The 17,041-nt window shown below is 49.5% G+C and overlaps 1 non-coding gene across 1 annotated transcript; it reads right to left on the bottom strand.

Moving 5' to 3' along the window:
* Positions 1 to 3,527: 3,527 nt before the first annotated feature.
* Positions 3,528 to 3,719, bottom strand: LOC146179417 (U2 spliceosomal RNA). The gene has a single exon (XR_014701000.1). It is a non-coding gene; the product is annotated as a U2 spliceosomal RNA (small nuclear RNA).
* Positions 3,720 to 17,041: the final 13,322 nt, after the last annotated feature.

Genomic DNA, 17,041 nt, shown 5'->3' on the forward strand with positions numbered 1-17,041 from the left:
GGTTAAGTATGCAAATCAGGTGTAATTTTTATTGGTTCACAGGAAAGGAAAGGCGCAGTATATGTCACGCTTGTTCCACGGACACCTAACCGCGCCGCGTATTTGGGTTTGCTCGGTACGGTGGCTCCGCAAGGGAGAAAACGACAGAAGAGACGAAGAAAGCGGGCTGTTCCGACTAGCATTTACCGCCCCCAGGAGCCGAGCAGCCTAGCGATTAGCGGCGCATGCTTTTTCAATGGGCGTCATGCTGGACGCGGCACTAGCTTGAGAAAGTCTATACAACTACTACTACTATTGCTACTACTACTACTATTATTATTATTATTATTATTATTATTATTATTATTAGTAGTAGTAGTAGTAGTAGTAGTAGTAGTAGTAGTAGTAGTAGTAGTAGTAGTAGTAGTAGTAGTAGTAGTAGTATAGAGGAAGACTCGTTTCACGAAGTTGGCACTGAATTGTCTGTATGTAACGGGCGAATTAACTGGCTAAATATCTTCACAGTTTTAATTATTAATAATAATAGCAATTGATTCACAGGAAGGGAAAGGCGCAGTATCTGTCACACTTGTGTCTGTGGACACCCGAACCGCGCCTTAAGAGAAGGGATGAAGGTGGGAGTTAACGCGGAAAGAGAGAAAGAGGAGCCGTAGTATGCTTTTTCAATGGGCGTCATGCTGGACGCGGCACTAGATTGAGAAAGCCTATACTACTACTACTACTATTGCTACTACTACTGTTATAATTATTATTATTATTATTATTAGTAGTAGTAGTAGTAGTAGTAGTATAGAGGAAGACTCGTTTCACGAAGTTGGCACTGAATTGTCTGTATGTAACGGGCGAATTAACTGGCTAAATATTATCTTCACAGTTTTAATAATTACAGTAATTGGTTCACAGGAAGGGAAAGGCGCAGTATCTGTCACACGTGATTGTGGAAACCTGAACCGCGCCGCAAGGGAAGGGATGAAGGTGGGAGTTAACGTGGAGAGAAAGAGGAGCCGTAGTGGAGGGCTTTGGAGTAGTTCAGGTGCCCACAGACACAAGTGTGACAGATACTGCGCCTTTCCCTTCCTGTGAATCAATTATTATTATTATTATTATCATTATTATTATTAATTAAAACTGTGAATATAATATTTAGCCAGTTAATTCGGCCGTCTACTACTACTACTAATAATAATAATAATAATATCATTAGCAGAGAAATATTACTTTGTGTATTATTATTATTATTATTATTATTTAGTAGTAGTAGTAGTAGTAGTAGTAGTAGTAGTAGTAGTAGTAGTAGTAGTAGTAGTAGTATTATAGGCTCTCTCAAGATAGTGCCGCGTCAAACATGACGCCCATTGAAAAAGCATGCGCCGCTAATCGCTAGGCGGCTCGGCTCCATGGGGGCGGTAGATGCTAGTCGGAACAGCCCGCTTTCTTCGTCTCTTCTGTCGTTTTGTCCCTTGCGGAGCCACCGTGCCGAGCAAACCCAAATACGCAACCGCGCCGTAGGTCCAGCTGCGTTTGAAATTTTCTCCTGCAAGTCTTTTTTTTTTTCCTGGCTCAAGCCTAGAAATATGTCCACCATATTGGCAATGTTTCTTCTGCCTCCACCACCATGTCTTCAGCAGCACGCCTATATTAATTACAGCGGCTAAATTATATTTGGTTTGCAGGAAAGGAAAAGCGCAGTAACTGTCACACACTTTCTGTGGGCGGTTTAACCGCGCCGCAAGGGAAGGGAGGAAGAGAAAGAGGTGCCGTAGTGGAGGGCTGCGCAGTAATTTCGACCGCCTGGGGATCTTTAACGTACACTGACATCGCACAGAAAACGGACGCCTCCCCATTTCGCCCTCATCAAAACGCAGCCGCCGGCACTCGTCATGGCAGCGATTATATAGTTCACTATAGGAGCGATGGAGCAACACAAAAACTAAAAAAAAAAAAGACGGAATAAATGTCAAAGACGTGCTAAACATTTTGAGAGGGCTCAAAATAAGCTACAATTGCTCAGGTGTGGCGAAAAGTTCTAGCTATCCCGAGAGCCCGGACACGAGCATCCCGCAAGCGAGTGTTTTAACTGTCCTCGAAGAGTCAATTAGATTAAAAACTCTTTCTGTGAACTATTTTCATTACAGTTTCGGTGTGCTGAAAAATTTTTTTTCCAGAATTTATATCAATTAACATTCATAAGCAAGGATGTAGTGAAACTATAATAAACAGCGTTCTAAGTTTTCGGTTTCGGTTTCCACGCTGCTGCTATCTGCTGTCATACCGCCGCCGACTGAAAACGACCACCACGCCGCCTCTGGTGAAAACTGGCACGGCGCACACTTCTAGAGCATAGAGTTCCTTACACTCTATGTTAAGGTAAGGTAAGAAACTCTATGTTCTAGAGCGAAGCAGCCAGTGCGTGTAGGGTGCCTCAATGAGCGCGCTTCCCCCTGCCGCCACAAGGGGACGCGCGCATTGAGGCAACTATTTGCGCCACTTTCTAGCGATGAAAGATGGCGCCACTATCCCTTGGCATCATCATCATCGGCGGAAACACAGCACTGGTTTGTTAACAATCACATTTCTACCATTCCCTCCACCACTCCACGGACGATTATGCTCGACCGAACCGCACAAATATTGTAATAGTTGGTGAGACACAAAGGGAACATCAATACGCAAGCTTTGTGCGCGGGTCCACCACAAACGAGCCTGCGGTTGCGGCAGGAGAATTTTCCGAAACTGCTGCGTTAAAGTTGCAGAACACTGCCTGACCCACTCGCAAAGCGCCTGGCTGTTTGAAAACAATTGTGTCAACTTGACAGGTCGAAAATAATTGTGATTCCACCAAACATAAGATTGCAGCTGTTTCTTTATGGTGCGTATACGAAGACTCCGCCAGTAATTTTAAAACAGGACGGTGCCAGATAGATACCTGTTGATTATGTCCTGTTCAGCTGCACTCGTCGAGCAGTTTGCATTCGTCAGGAACAAATGGTGAAGAATGCCACGATCCCTTCTAGCACTACACTTGCCCAACGTAGCGGTCGCCTAGTACGATGTAGCCTAAACTAAATCTTTCATTAACTGGTTTAGGTTTTACTGCACCCTGACTGCTCGAGCCGTCTGAGGCGCGAAAGCGCAGATGTTTCGTGAAACCGCAATACGTCTAGACTTCGTTTCATACACTAGGTGCAACACATGTTAAAGATACGAGTATCGATGTTAGAGCGCCCCTTCATCCGCTAGCATGGCACGCCTCTGAGATCGGTTTCAACTGACGAACTGGTACCCCTCCGAAACCGATCGCTCCAGAGGAATTCCTCGACTTCGCCACGTTACTGCTGTTTTAAAGCAGCTTTTTCTTCGCGCTGCCATACGCGCTGTCTTATGACAGCGAAGAGAGCGCTCCAGAAACAAGGAAGTGGCGCTGACCTCACCGGACCCTATTGGATGGAAGCGCTTTGCACTCCCCATTTGTGTCTGAAGTGTTCTGAATCTGATTTTTGATTTAGAAAGGTCTCACCCCGTGGTGGGGTGAGTGGGCCGATCCCGGAGGCAGTGCAATACCGGGCCAACCCGTGGCGGAGGTGAAGCAAGCTTCAAGCACTCCGCCGCATTCCAAAAATAAGTTTAATATCTTGGGTCCAAATAGGACCCGTATCAGATATTAAGCTGATAAGAACAGATACTACACTTTGATCTTAGCCAAAAGGCCGAGAAGCGATACCAGTGCTTGAAACGCGGTTCGGGGTCTTTGCAATCAACTACCAGACACGCCCTGATGGCAAAGTGAGCACTCGCCAGCGAGCGCAGCGAATTCCGGCGCTCCTCAGGGACGATCGCTCCGGCGGATTTCTATGATATCTGCACCACGTTCCTGCTATTTGAAAGATTCGAATTAACACCTAATGTATTTCAAATTCGATTAAGATACCTCAGAACCTGACCAAAGTGCGGCTCATAGCGATCGCTCTGGCGGTGTCGCGAAGTTGTCTCGAAACACCGCACAAGAGACATATTGATGTAAGAATATTTCCTCTCATCAAATAAATCAATCTTTAAGTAATGTATGCACCTACAATAATCAACCGTAACAATTAGGATATAAGGACAATAAAAATACCAACAAGTGAAATTGCGTCAGATATGGCGGAGCCCATGGGTAGGCGCTTCGCCCGTAAGCATACCAGTGTTCGACCGCACTAGGCTAGCAGAAGTCAGCTTTCTCGCACTCTCAGACATGTATCCGTGGTTTACTGGACTAATTTAGTTAACTATTGCGCAAGGGGTATTCGCTTGCAGTGACGATCAAGAGGACGAGTGAAGAGAGTCACCATGGTGAGCACTAAGCCGTATGCCATCCGTATGGGCGGAGTTTATCGCTTTGGATTTATGCCTCACTCTATCTAATGCAAGATAGCGAAAACCTAGCAAGAATCTGGCTGTATCTAGTGTGAGTGCCTATTGATTTTATTAATGCTGGGCTAGGCATATTTACATAAGCTTTGCACAGCTGATCCGTAGCTTCCCCGTCGGCCGACTGCAGCGATTGGCCGACCGTGGACATCTTGCATTGTTAGTGTTGCACTACCAAACAAATCAGCCCTTCTAAAGCCAGGAAATGAAATGCAAGGATCGGCGAAGAAGCGATTTCAAAACACCGGGTGATCAAACAAGCTACAAGCGCAAACATATGCAGTGGGCACGAACGGGTCAATGGACGCCCGGTTCGCCGCATGTTCCGCAGATGGCGCTACAATACCGAGCGTGAAACATGCCGGGAGAAAAATAAATTATGTCGAAAGGTACACGGGTGCGAAACGTGAAACGTTTGAAACCGCAACCATCAGCATCGTACTCAAAGACAAAAGAACATCTTTCAAAACACGTTAACTGAAAGGCAGCATGAGTTTGTGGGCGTCTGCGACATAAAATCTAAGAAGGCAGGAAGCTGTCATACCAGAATAGTAGCTCCTTGCATGGCGCCGCGGCCATCTTCCCCGAAAGCACGCTTTCAGATGTAGCAATTAAGAGGCACATATAACGCGTGTTGCAGGTCTTGACATTTCTCTAAACTGCAGCAGAAGCGATGCTTATGTGCCTGTGACGCACGGGCAACAACGGCCAGTCTGTTCCTTCGCTGCGAACTCCGCACTGACAGCCAAATAAAACACGTAAAACCACGCTTACCTGAGAGTCGGCATGGCTCTGACAGCTCCACAAATTGCGACATTTGATACAATGCAGCATGCCGTGCCGAATATTTTTAAATATGCTACCACGATGACGAGACTGCTCTGTCAACAAATCGCACACGGCCGACGTCGCACAATGAACACCAAATCGACTTCTGCACTGACGTCTGCAACAAGCGGCAGCTTTTCCCGGATAGTTGCTACGACACTGACAGCTCCAGAAATACGACGCTGGGTGCCTTGCTGAAGGTCTTCAGTGAGTTTCGTACGCAGCGGACGTCTGAGCACCAATTCGACTTCTGCACTGACGTTGGCAGCCAGCAGCAGCACAGGCCACAAGCACGGCACAACAGCTTCGGCCGCATCACCATCACTATGCGAAAGCGGCACCACAGCTCACCGCAACTACCACAACTGTCAAACTATATAGTCAAACAACGAGCGACGACTTCCGCGGTCACCACAATCTATAGTAACGTTGGTCACCACGGCTGTAGGCGCGTACAACTCGGCACAACGTTACTAGGGCGCGTGGGTGTACGCCCGAATGAACCACGGTGTGTGTGACACAGGCCTGCACAGGCGCAACAAGAAGCGGCCACCTCAGCGCTAGCAGCGCTGCGAGCAGCTGCGAGCGCACACTGAAAATTCGCTGAAATTCACCTGCACCGATGAATGATGATGACTGGAGATGGACGGGGTGGACTCTGATCCTGATAATGCGCAGCCGAACAAGTCATGTAGTCACATTTCGCCGCGTGGAGGAAAGAAAACGTTCATCCACACGAATGAAAGCGCCCCGTGGCTTGGCTTTTAACTCACTTGTACCACCTGACAGAAAGGAGTGTTGGCCCCCAGCCCCCCCCCCCGGCGCCCACGAATGAAAGCGTCCCGTGGCTTGGCTTTTAACTCACTTGTACCACCTGACAGAAAGGAGTGTTGGCCCCCAGCCCCCCCGGCGCCGAGGCAGACGATCACGCTCATCGGCTGCCGTGTTTCGGAGAAAGGAAAGCGCGTTGACTTCTCCCCCGCTTTTGTGCAGTTCTCATACCGTCCTCCTCGCCTCCTGACAAACTGAAGGTCAAAGACATACACAAAGAAAGGAGAAAGGAAAGGAAAGTGCAGGGTGGCTGCAGGGGAGTGTTACGTTTGGTGTCGGGTGCTCAACCCACCGCTGACGCCAGTTGTTACATTTGGGGTCGCGTGCTCAACCCACCGCTGACGCCAGTTGTTAGGTTTGGGTCGCGAGTGCCGGGGTAAGCGTACCGCTGCGGCGCGCGGCCCCTCGGTAGCGTTGGCCTGGCGGCTCCGTGGACGGCGGACGGCATCAAAGGTGCCAGCAAAGACGAGGCGTCTTTTAACGAAACAACCTTTACTGCAACATCATGAAGAAACGGGCAGTGAAGCTGACCCGGAGAGATTACAGACACTCTCACACAGCTGGTGTCTAGCGTCGTGCCAACGGCGCGTCAAAGTAGTCTCTATCTCAGCGGAGTCGGCCGCTGCTTTTTATAGGTTTTCCCGTTCACAGGGAAAGGGTAAACCCTCACAGGAAAGGGAGAGCCAAACATGTTGGTTCACGACGAATGACTCAATCGCAGGTGTTCCGACCTCATCTCCTCCACCTCCTGCAGACAGGAGAGGGCGACGCACTTTCCTTCGATCTCCAGGCTTGGCCAGCTTGTGCACACACACGCACGCACACACATTTGGCGCGTGGCAGGAACACGCTGAGACTTGTCGGCGGGAGGAAGCGTTGCGCGGCCGATGAACGGCGTCGAAATGGCCGATCCGCTGGCAGTTCTGCCTGTTGCTATGCGGTGGCCGCGTCAGCTGTCCCACTTCTCGGTGGAGAAACGTAACAGACTGCCCCGCCGGGGAAGGGAGATCCCGAAGGGCAGGGGACTGCATCCGCTGTCCGGAGGGATCGGGATGTTGCTGCTAGCCGGGATCATCCGACTCTGTTTCTCTTGAGCCAGTCAGCCTGAAGAATTCCTTGGCAAGTCCGGGTTTCCAAGGCACTCTGAAACTTGTCTTCAGGAGAGATTTCTGACAACCCACAACGTTACAACCACGCTAAAAACTCAACCGGTCAGCCAGCAAGCACGGCACAAACTTCACTAAGTTTTGCCAGACTATTTCCCTCTTATGCCCCCATCTATACTAAAGGGCAGCTCAGCAGCACTTGGAACGCGTCCACAAATTTGAAAATCGCATTTTCAAAACAGCATTTCAAACAAAGATAATACAATACAAATGTTCAAAATCCTATGCCAGGAAGAAAAACACAAACTAGTGAATAAAGGCTTCTTCTCACGTTATGAGCTTCGACTTAAGCCATCGGCGTTACCGTTGAGATCACCTTTTTCACTAAAGCATCGGCTGTCCGTTTCACGGAACAACCTTACCTTCCTGTGTCTGTGCAAAGAAACACATGAGCATAAGTCACTCACTTTCCTAAACAACCTATCCCTCTCCTTACGTGTGGCGCACCAGTCACGCATTTTCTGGGCACGGGCGCATTTGTGCCTTTGGGATAGTCGCTTTTTTTTTCGCGATAGCCTCAACTTGCTCCACTCTTTCTCGCGCCTGCCTTTCCGCTTTTTTCTGCGGCAGCACTGGAACACGGGCTTTCTGCATTCTATTTGCAATCGTATGCGTTTGGTCTCCTTACGATGGCAGCATTCTTTCTCGAGCCTGCCCTTTCGCGTTTTTCGTCGGCAGCGTTGGAATACTAGCCTTCTGCTTTCTTTTTGCAATCGTTTGAGTGTCCTCTCCTTACGATGGCAGCATTCTTTCTCGCGTCTGCCTTTCCACGTTTTTCGGTGGCAGCACTGGAATACTCTAGTCCTACTTTCTTTCGGCGCGAGCTCTGGCAAGCTAGCGGTAACCGGAGCTAGTAGGACACCGGTGTCGTCAAAGTGGTCAAAGTGCGGCGCCGCGTCTGCATCGCGGCCAGCAGCGCATGACTCGCTTTCAGTCAAGTCTGAACGACAACTGCTCACGCCAGCCCTCAAGCTAGGCATTTCCTCTGGCGGCGCCGCGGCTGCATCGCATGACTCACTTTCAGTCAAATCCGAACAACCGCTTATGCCAGCCCTCAAGCTAGGCATTTCCTCTGGCGGCTCGCCACTCACGTTACACGGGTCCTCCGATGAGCCGCATTGCTCAGCGCTAACCGGCGCACGATCAAGCTCATTCGACAGCTGGGGCGCTTCGGATAGCGTGAGGGTCATGTGTGCTACGTCCGCGTTCGCACTGGGGTTGCTTTCGCGAATACAACCTAGCGTGGTATCAGGGCACGAACGATTCTGACTCTGCTCTGGTCGCTCACTGTCGCCTTCGCAAGTCTCGCTCTCTACAGCGGACGCGCATTCCTCGTCGGTCTGCCCTGGCTGATCACAACTCGCGGGCTGCGCAGTTTCGCTGATCGGCACTTCGTTTTTCTGCGTGCCCTGCTCTACGACACCGCTGATTTCGGAAACTGAAAGTTTCTCCTCTCCTAGCTCATTTTCATCTCCGTCGCGCTCTACACAAGCTTCTGCTTTCGACTCGAGAGACGGTTCAGTTACTACCAGTTCCCCACACTCATTTGATGGAACTGTATCTCCTACAGCTACTTGGGTTGGCATGCAGTTCACCTTGCTTAACGGCGTCACTTCGGACTTCTCGCCGATTAAGCATGTGCTAACCGTCTCAGCTAGTGGCTCGACCAAGGTAACAGGATACTCTTCTGTTCGAGGCTCGGTCGGCTCGCTACTGCGGTCACATTGCTCGGCCGCTTCCCCAAGCTGTTTCTCACACTCCGGTGCAAGTTCGATTTGCTCCGGAACTTCCGCACTGTCTAGCCATTCGCTTACAGCGGCTTTCAACTGATAGGCCAAATCAAAGTATGCCTTATTACAATGTTTCTCGCTCTCATATCTCTTCCGAAGATCCTGAGGCGTTATCTGATATCGTATCAGCAATGACTCTTTTAGTTCATCGTAATTTTTCAAGCGGTCGCCAACCAATCGCTCGATTTCTTCCGACGCTTCAGCGGAGAGAAGAGCTACCAACTTCTGCGCCCAACCATCTCGCTCGAAACGCTTACTTCTGCAGACATTCTCGAACTCTGCCAAATACTCGGCCACATCCTCGGCAATGAGGAACGGTGGCGGACCATCTCGCGGTACTGAACCGTTACACTGAATGGCATTGCAAGCTTTAATCCTTTCCACGCTCCTTCTATGTGCTGAAATCTCCAGCTGCATCAGTTTCCTTACGCGGGCGTCCTCTTTCTCGTGACGTTCTCTACGTTCACGTTCCTCTTTCTCGTGAATGATCTCAAGGCATTCCAAAAGCTCGTCATCTTCAGCTTCCAACGCAAGAATAGCCTTTAACACTTCTGGTTTTCTGAGTTTGTCTGACAAATTCAGACCCAACTCCTCCGCAAGCTCCAGCAATTTCGGTTTGCGCAACGACTTCAAATCCAAATTCATGGCTGTTCCGAATGCTGCCTTCTCTACTGCCCACTATTGCCTTGCTGCAATTAACCCAGCAACAACGACAACACAATTACCAGCTCTGTTCTCTACTTAACAAAAGCCTGGCAAAACTCAGTAGAAGAAAGTCCCGCACTCACCAAACCTCGCAGCCAAGAATCCAACGCAGTCGTTCCGCTGCAGGCAACCAGTCATCACACAGGGCTCGTTGCACTGCTCCCGCCTTTCCGCTGAGCTGCTTTGATTCACGAGTCACGCCTCGGACATCTCCGCTCTTCCCACCAGATGTTGCACCTCGGTCAGGCCTGGCTCGTTTCACCGACCACGGTCACTGCTTGGTCGTCCTCGTCTCTCCGCTTTCCGCTGTTCACCAGTTGTTGGACGACGGTATCGCCTGGCTCGTCCCTCCAACCACGGTTACGGCTTGGTCGTCGTCGTCCCACCGCTGTTCACCAGTTGTTGCATTTGGGGTCGCGTGCTCAACCCACCGCTGACGCCAGTTGTTAGGTTTGGGTCGCGAGTGCCGGGGTAAGCGTACCGCTGCGGCGCGCGGCCCCTCGGTAGCGTTGGCCTGGCGGCTCCGTGGACGGCGGACGGCATCAAAGGTGCCAGCAAAGACGAGGCGTCTTTTAACGAAACAACCTTTACTGCAACATCATGAAGAAACGGGCAGTGAAGCTGACCCGGAGAGATTACAGACACTCTCACACAGCTGGTGTCTAGCGTCGTGCCAACGGCGCGTCAAAGTAGTCTCTATCTCAGCGGAGTCGGCCGCTGCTTTTTATAGGTTTTCCCGTTCACAGGGAAAGGGTAAACCCTCACAGGAAAGGGAGAGCCAAACATGTTGGTTCACGACGAATGACTCAATCGCAGGTGTTCCGACCTCATCTCCTCCACCTCCTGCAGACAGGAGAGGGCGACGCACTTTCCTTCGATCTCCAGGCTTGGCCAGCTTGTGCACACACACGCACGCACACACATTTGGCGCGTGGCAGGAACACGCTGAGACTTGGCGGGAGGAAGCGTTGCGCGGCCGATGAACGGCGTCGAAATGGCCGATCCGCTGGCAGTTCTGCCTGTTGCTATGCGGTGGCCGCGTCAGCTGTCCCACTTCTCGGTGGAGAAACGTAACAGGAGGGAGGAAGGGACTCTGTTGGAGGGAAAATGGGCCGCGAAGCTAATGCGCTCCCTTCGCTTTGGCCACGCACACGTTCAAACGGCGCTTGCAAACGTGGCAAGCAATGCACAGTACTTCGTTGTTTTTCGCCGTGGTGGTGGTGGTGGAAACGTTTATTGGTTAATTGGAGTTTGGGAGCCACTCTGATGGGGTAGGGCTAGCAGGACGTTGCGCTCCAAAAGACAGAAGCGAGGGCGAGGCTCGGACCGAAAGCCAGTGAAAGGGAGACGTTATATTTAAGTGCGCCAGTATAACGATGCGTGCGCGGTTGATGAATTTGTCTTTTCGTAAGAAATTCTCTCTCTCTCATCTCATTAGAGGGCGGGGAAGCGGAAATTGAAATGATGAGTGATGTGGAAAAAGTCAACTTTCTAGATAACGTGGGCATAAATCTCTGAGAGCCAATGAAATTTACTACTACTACTAGGAATGGGATTTCTTTTTCGTAATTTTTTTTAAATACGGCATACACTTTTTGTTGTTTATTTGAAAATATAACCTTTCGTTTCCTTCGGCGAATACATATATTGCCTAGAATTTAAGCTTCCTTGTTTCCCTCGTAAATAATATAGTGTCCCTGTGTTGCCAAACATGACAGATTAATCTTGGTCTGTTTATTAGAACGAGCAGATAATGACAGTAATTAACATGTAAATAGTTGTACTAAAGCATTGAAGGACTCTGGCTATGCTTACGGAATTCTATGGAAGCTATAACAAACAAGAGTCCAAATTTAACCCCTGAAGTGTGCGCGCGCGCGCGCGCGCGCGCGCGTGTGTGTGTGTGTGTGTGTGTGTGTGTGTGTGTGTGTGTGTGTGTGTGTGTGTGTGTGTGTGTGTGTGTGTGTGTGTGTGTGTGTGTGTGTGTGTGTGTGTGTGTGTGTGTGTGTGTGTGTGTGTGTGTGTGTGTGTGTGTGTGTTTAGACGGGCCGCCCGTGGCAGACTCCTCCTTCTTCACAACTGTCCGAACTTGCGAGGACGTCTGCGGCCTGGCGCCGCACAGACGGCAGCGGAAGAATTACGATGCCTGCTGCAGAAAAGCGTCTCTCCCGAAAAGACATCCAATCCCCAGCCAGGCCAGCGAGTTGGTTTCGGAGAATTTGACGGGCGCTGGCGGTCAGCAGTTGTAGGGCAGTAGAAGACGCCTGCAGCGGCCACAAACAGACGCGGAGGAACGACTGAGGAAGGATGATCCGCCAGGAACCCGTCGAGGAGGACTTAGTAGCGAGCTGATTGACGCCAGAGAAGAGGAGAGACAAGATTCGGGTACCGATAAGAATAAATTCTATATTCTGTTATTAGAGCGGTCCAGGTTAATCGGGAGTGAAATTTGAAGAGTGGAAAGAACCACGCATGTTATTAATATATACCTTACACGGCGTGACTACTAAAAGCCTTCTCGCTTCGAGCAGCGTTTGTCTAGGCATAAAACCAATGCTGTGCAAAAGGCTAATTGACAATATAACTACTTATGGATACTTTATCGGAACTGTGTTTATACACGTACGTATCAAAATTACGGGTGCCGCATTGTAAACAGTCGCTCGAGGAGACGGCACTTCAAGGTCTATCATTAATCATAGCAAAGTATATGCCCCCCCCCCCTCCCCTCTCTACCTATACACACATAACCCGAAGTCAAGCTCACCTCTTGCTCTTCTGGCAGTGTTTCAGTGCCATAGAGTCAGAGGCTCCGACCAAACATAAACGACATCGTGCCGAAATCACACACACAGACAATTTTTTACAAATTCAGAAAACGAAATTGAACGTAATTTGTCACATAGTGTATAACTGCACCAATGCAATCATTATTCTGGCAGATCCTCCTTCAAGAGACTGTCTATTTGTTGTTTTTATTTAGTGCAGCCCGCTTGTTTCTCATTGAAATAATAAGGCCGCAACATCGTCACCTCCGCCCACCTCTGCTGATTCTTTTTTTTTTTTTTTGCTTAGGATATGTGTGTTTGTAAGGAAGGGGGGGGGGTGGGAGGGGGGTGACCTTGTTCCTCCTTCGGCCCCTGAAATATACCGCCGTCTTCTGTGGATGCAGGGCCGCGCTCGAGGCTGATCACTTCCAAGTAGTAGCAGTAAGTGGTTCTTTATTATAATAAAATAAAATAAAAATAATAAAGAAAGGATAAGATTTTTGCTGCCACGGTATCTGCTATCGAAATAAGCTGAAGCACCTGAACTGGGGTGGCGGAAATAAAGGGATAGTAAGGAGACAGGTAGGAGAAATCGAAGAGGTAAGCGGCAGGGAGAAAAAGGATTCTTCCAAGTGCGCGTCTCTGCATGCTACCACCACCCGCCTGTTTGCGGTCCCCCTTCTGTACGCGCGCCGTGTGTGGGGAAAGCCGACCGGACTGTCGGCGCCGGCTTTGCGGGGCCCTTTTAGCCCGAAGGTCATTCATGGGCGTCCGATTAACACTTAAACTTTTTTTTTTCTTTTTTTTTTTTTACACTGGGACTTTGTGCAGTGCGAAAGCCAGTCTCGCTTATCTTGTCGGCTGATCGACAAAGAGCGCCCGAAGAAGCACCCAGGATTTGACTCGGGCATTGTTCTCAGAGCGGAAGCTCCCCTTTCCTCTTGCGCCGGGCCTTCAGCATAGAGGCTGGGTGGTCTTTCCCTTTCCATGTCGTTGCTCGTAGTGGTGAGCACGGGTGGCGCGGGGCAATGCACTGTGGAAAGGATTTATACCAGCAGCGGCAACGTGAATAGGGCGGCAGTATGCGGGGGACAAGTGGGAAGAAAGTCTCCGGACAGAACAAAGTTCGACACCCTCACCGGAGTTACAGTTTCGCCGTGCTCTTTGTTTGTTGTAATTTGTATTGTTAGGGCTGTGATCATCTAGCATATTTCCTCATTGGGCAATTGATGTGTGGGGCCGACCTCTGCAAATGACCGCCTCAATTTATTTGTTTTGTGAGTGTTTAAAATGGGATGTGAGCGAGGAAAGTTTAGTCCAGTCTAAGCTTCGGCTCCATACGTAGGCATGTAACGCGGCTGTTCTACTTAGGCTCTAACCAGTTAGGTCAAAGAGTAAAGTAGCGCAAGTGTGCTTTTTGTAAATTCATTTAGCATTCTACGTAATGCTAATCCTCATCCAATTGCATGAAGATTAACGAAAATAAAACTAAAGCTGTTGTCTTCCGGCCGAAAAATAAACCTGTTCCTCCTCATGCCGATATTGTTTTAAACTCTCATCCTGTTGACATTGTCGATCATTTCAAATGTCTAGGTGTGATATTCACTGCCAATCTGTCCTGGGAAACTCATGTGAATTTTGTGTTAGCCAAACTTGCTCGGATAACCGGTGTAGTCGGTCGTCTCCGATACATGCTCTCTACTAAAACAAAACTATTGGTTTATAATTCTCTTTTTTATTCGCACCTCAACTACTGCCAACTCGTCTGGGGCACAACTACATTTTCTAACACACAAAAAATATTCCGTATGCAAAAACGGTATCTGCGCCACGTGTACAATGCTGGTTATAATGCAACCACTGCAGAATTTTTTCACAGTGCTCATGTTATTACAGCTCACAAGCTATACCGCTACCGTTTGAGTGCTCGGTATAAATATGAAGTGAAAAAAAATATTCACAGCCTGGACGCCTTGGCACATTTAGAAACAAATAAGAAGTGTTATAATACTAGACGTGGAGAAAAATGGAAGGTTGCTGCACCACGCTTGAATTCTGGTATGGAATTCTGCCATCGCTTTTAAACTATTATCAATCACTGAATTTTGATTTATTTAGCTGTTCCACTGTTAAACTCAGAGACATGTTTGCTGATTGACTAAGCTGACCATCTTTTCTGGTGTTTGTTTTATCTAGCATTTCTTTTCTTCTGCATAGAACAAGTGTCTTGATATGCTTATCGCTTGTTTACTTTTTGTGCTGACGGTGTTTGTTTTACCTGGCTCAGGACCTTTTCTTTTATTCCGTATTGATTAAGTGTTGATTTGTTTATCGCGTGTTGATTCTCTGGTGTTGCCTAGACGCTGCCTTATATATGGGGCTGCGGACTCGTCAAGCCGCCAAGTGGCAGCTTTCTTTCCGTAGCCCTCCATCTGTATAGCACCTGATGGAAATAAAGATTTATTTATTTATTTATTTCTACTTCCAGTTTTACTGTCTGTATGTATGTTCTGCTGTAATATATGCTCTACTATCATCACCTTCAAGTACGCCTCCTGGTCTCCTCCACGCCGAACTACATGACAGGAAGGGTTTAAAGAACCTTCCGAAAAGGAACGAACAACAAATTCTACTGGAGGAGATAAATGGCAGTGAAAGGGAGGGGGGGTAAGCGTGTCATTGCCACTGTGCGTCCACAGATGACTCAAGCGTCCCTGCCTAGACTAGGCGAGAACAACCCTGCACTCAGCTGCTGCTTAGAAAATAAGCCCAACCAACTAATTTCTCATGCCCAGTCAAACGTACTTCGCGTGGCGCCCACAAGCAGGATGCGTTACTGGGAAAAGGTTCATTTTGGACAGTTGGCGGCAGGGTAGAATTAATTTAATCTATAAAAGGACTGAGAGATTATTTTCTGAATGTGGTGGGGTAAGCGGTAAAAGATGGAGAGACAGTGCGGGCGAACTGAGCCCACTTTATTGCGGGGTCGTTAGTACTGAGGTAGATCACCCCCTCGAAATTTAGCAAAGACCCCTTTCATCCCTTCGTAACCTTGGCTGCAGAGCCACATGATAGCAGTGAGGCCAGATGAGGAGTTAAAATCAAACTGTTTATTAATACTTAATACTTAAAAAGAGATTAGGTTGATCTGCAGAGGGTCGCCTGGCTGGATGTGGTGCGCCTTCGTGCGCGTCCGTGCTTCGTCTCGTCTCGGCTCCGAATGCCTTCTTCCCGAGGCGTCGGTTCCTCGCGTTTCTTCTCCGAAGTTCGAGGGGAGATAACTCAGGCGGGGTTCGCGGGGCGAGAAGTCTCCGCGCCGTCGTAACGGTGGTGTGAATAGACAGACCACAGACCGACCGAGCGAACGTGCTCTTCGCGGTATTCGCGCGGTCGTAACGGAGGTGTGGAGAGATGAACACACCGACCGAGCGAATGCGCTCTTCGCTGGGTTCCGCGTGGCGTAAGCACGCCCTCTCGGGTCGCCGCAGTTACGGGAGAGTTGGGTCGTCTTGAGCGTGGTCTCAAGTGATGAACTGCGTGCTGACACGGCCCCTCTAAATTTTGCGCCTGTCCTCAGGCGCGCGTATCCACGAACCTTGCGGTAATGGGTTGCCAATTGCAGGAACAAATACAATTTTTTGACGTTGCTTTCGGGCTGGAACTTGTCGACTGCTGCGACTCTCGCCTCGTCCAGGGTTTGCACTTCGGCGATCCTATAGCCAAGAAATGAGATGTCGTCTCGCATGAATTGACGCTTCTTAATGTCCGTCTTTAAGCCGTTGACGATTGCTCTTCTCAGCACCTCATCGCGCAGTGACAGCGCTTCAGGGATCATAGCTGCTCCCTGGCTGACATCGTCCATGTGCGTGGATGTTCCTTTCATAGCCAAATGGTCACCGACCTCGTCCCTTATGAGCTGTCGGTCCGCGGGGCAAGATCGGTACGGTGCTGTGACGACGGGAATGTTGTCCCTAAGTTCATAGCGGTGCTCTACGTGAGCACAAAGCCACAGCGCATCTGTGCTCGTTGTGAATGCGTCGTGATGACGAGTCAGAATTGAGCGGAGCTCATCCCTTTCGTTGGCGTTCGCGTCATGGGTCATTTTAGATATAGTCTCTTCAACCAGGTCAAAGAAATCTTCGTCGGGACCCGGGCCCTTCGAGTTCAATCTAACGAAGCCGATGTCGCTCTCTGGTGAAATTTCTTCAACGACCATGCGGTTGCTGAAGGCTGCTATCAGCGTTTCCCCAGTACGATTCACACTGCATGCGCCTGGAGTGTGTACGGTAGATTCACTCACCGATGGCGGTATTGGGACGAGGGTGACATCGTTCGTAGGGTGGAACGTGACGTGGAGGTTCGCGGCACGGCGCCAGTCTGAACCAAGAATCAGATCCATGGCACTGGGCAAGGGCGCGATCACGACCTCTTCGAGCCGCACGGTCGATGTTCCGACGGTCACGTTCAACGCTGCCACTCGCGTTGGTCTGATGCATCGGTCAAGCACTTCAATGTGATCTGGGGACGCCCACGGTCGGGGGCG

The sequence above is a fragment of the Amblyomma maculatum genome, chromosome 9 (assembly GCF_055883805.1).
Source record: "Amblyomma maculatum isolate TAMU_Amacu chromosome 9, ASM5588380v1, whole genome shotgun sequence".
NCBI classification, from domain to species: Eukaryota; Metazoa; Arthropoda; class Arachnida; order Ixodida; family Ixodidae; genus Amblyomma; species Amblyomma maculatum.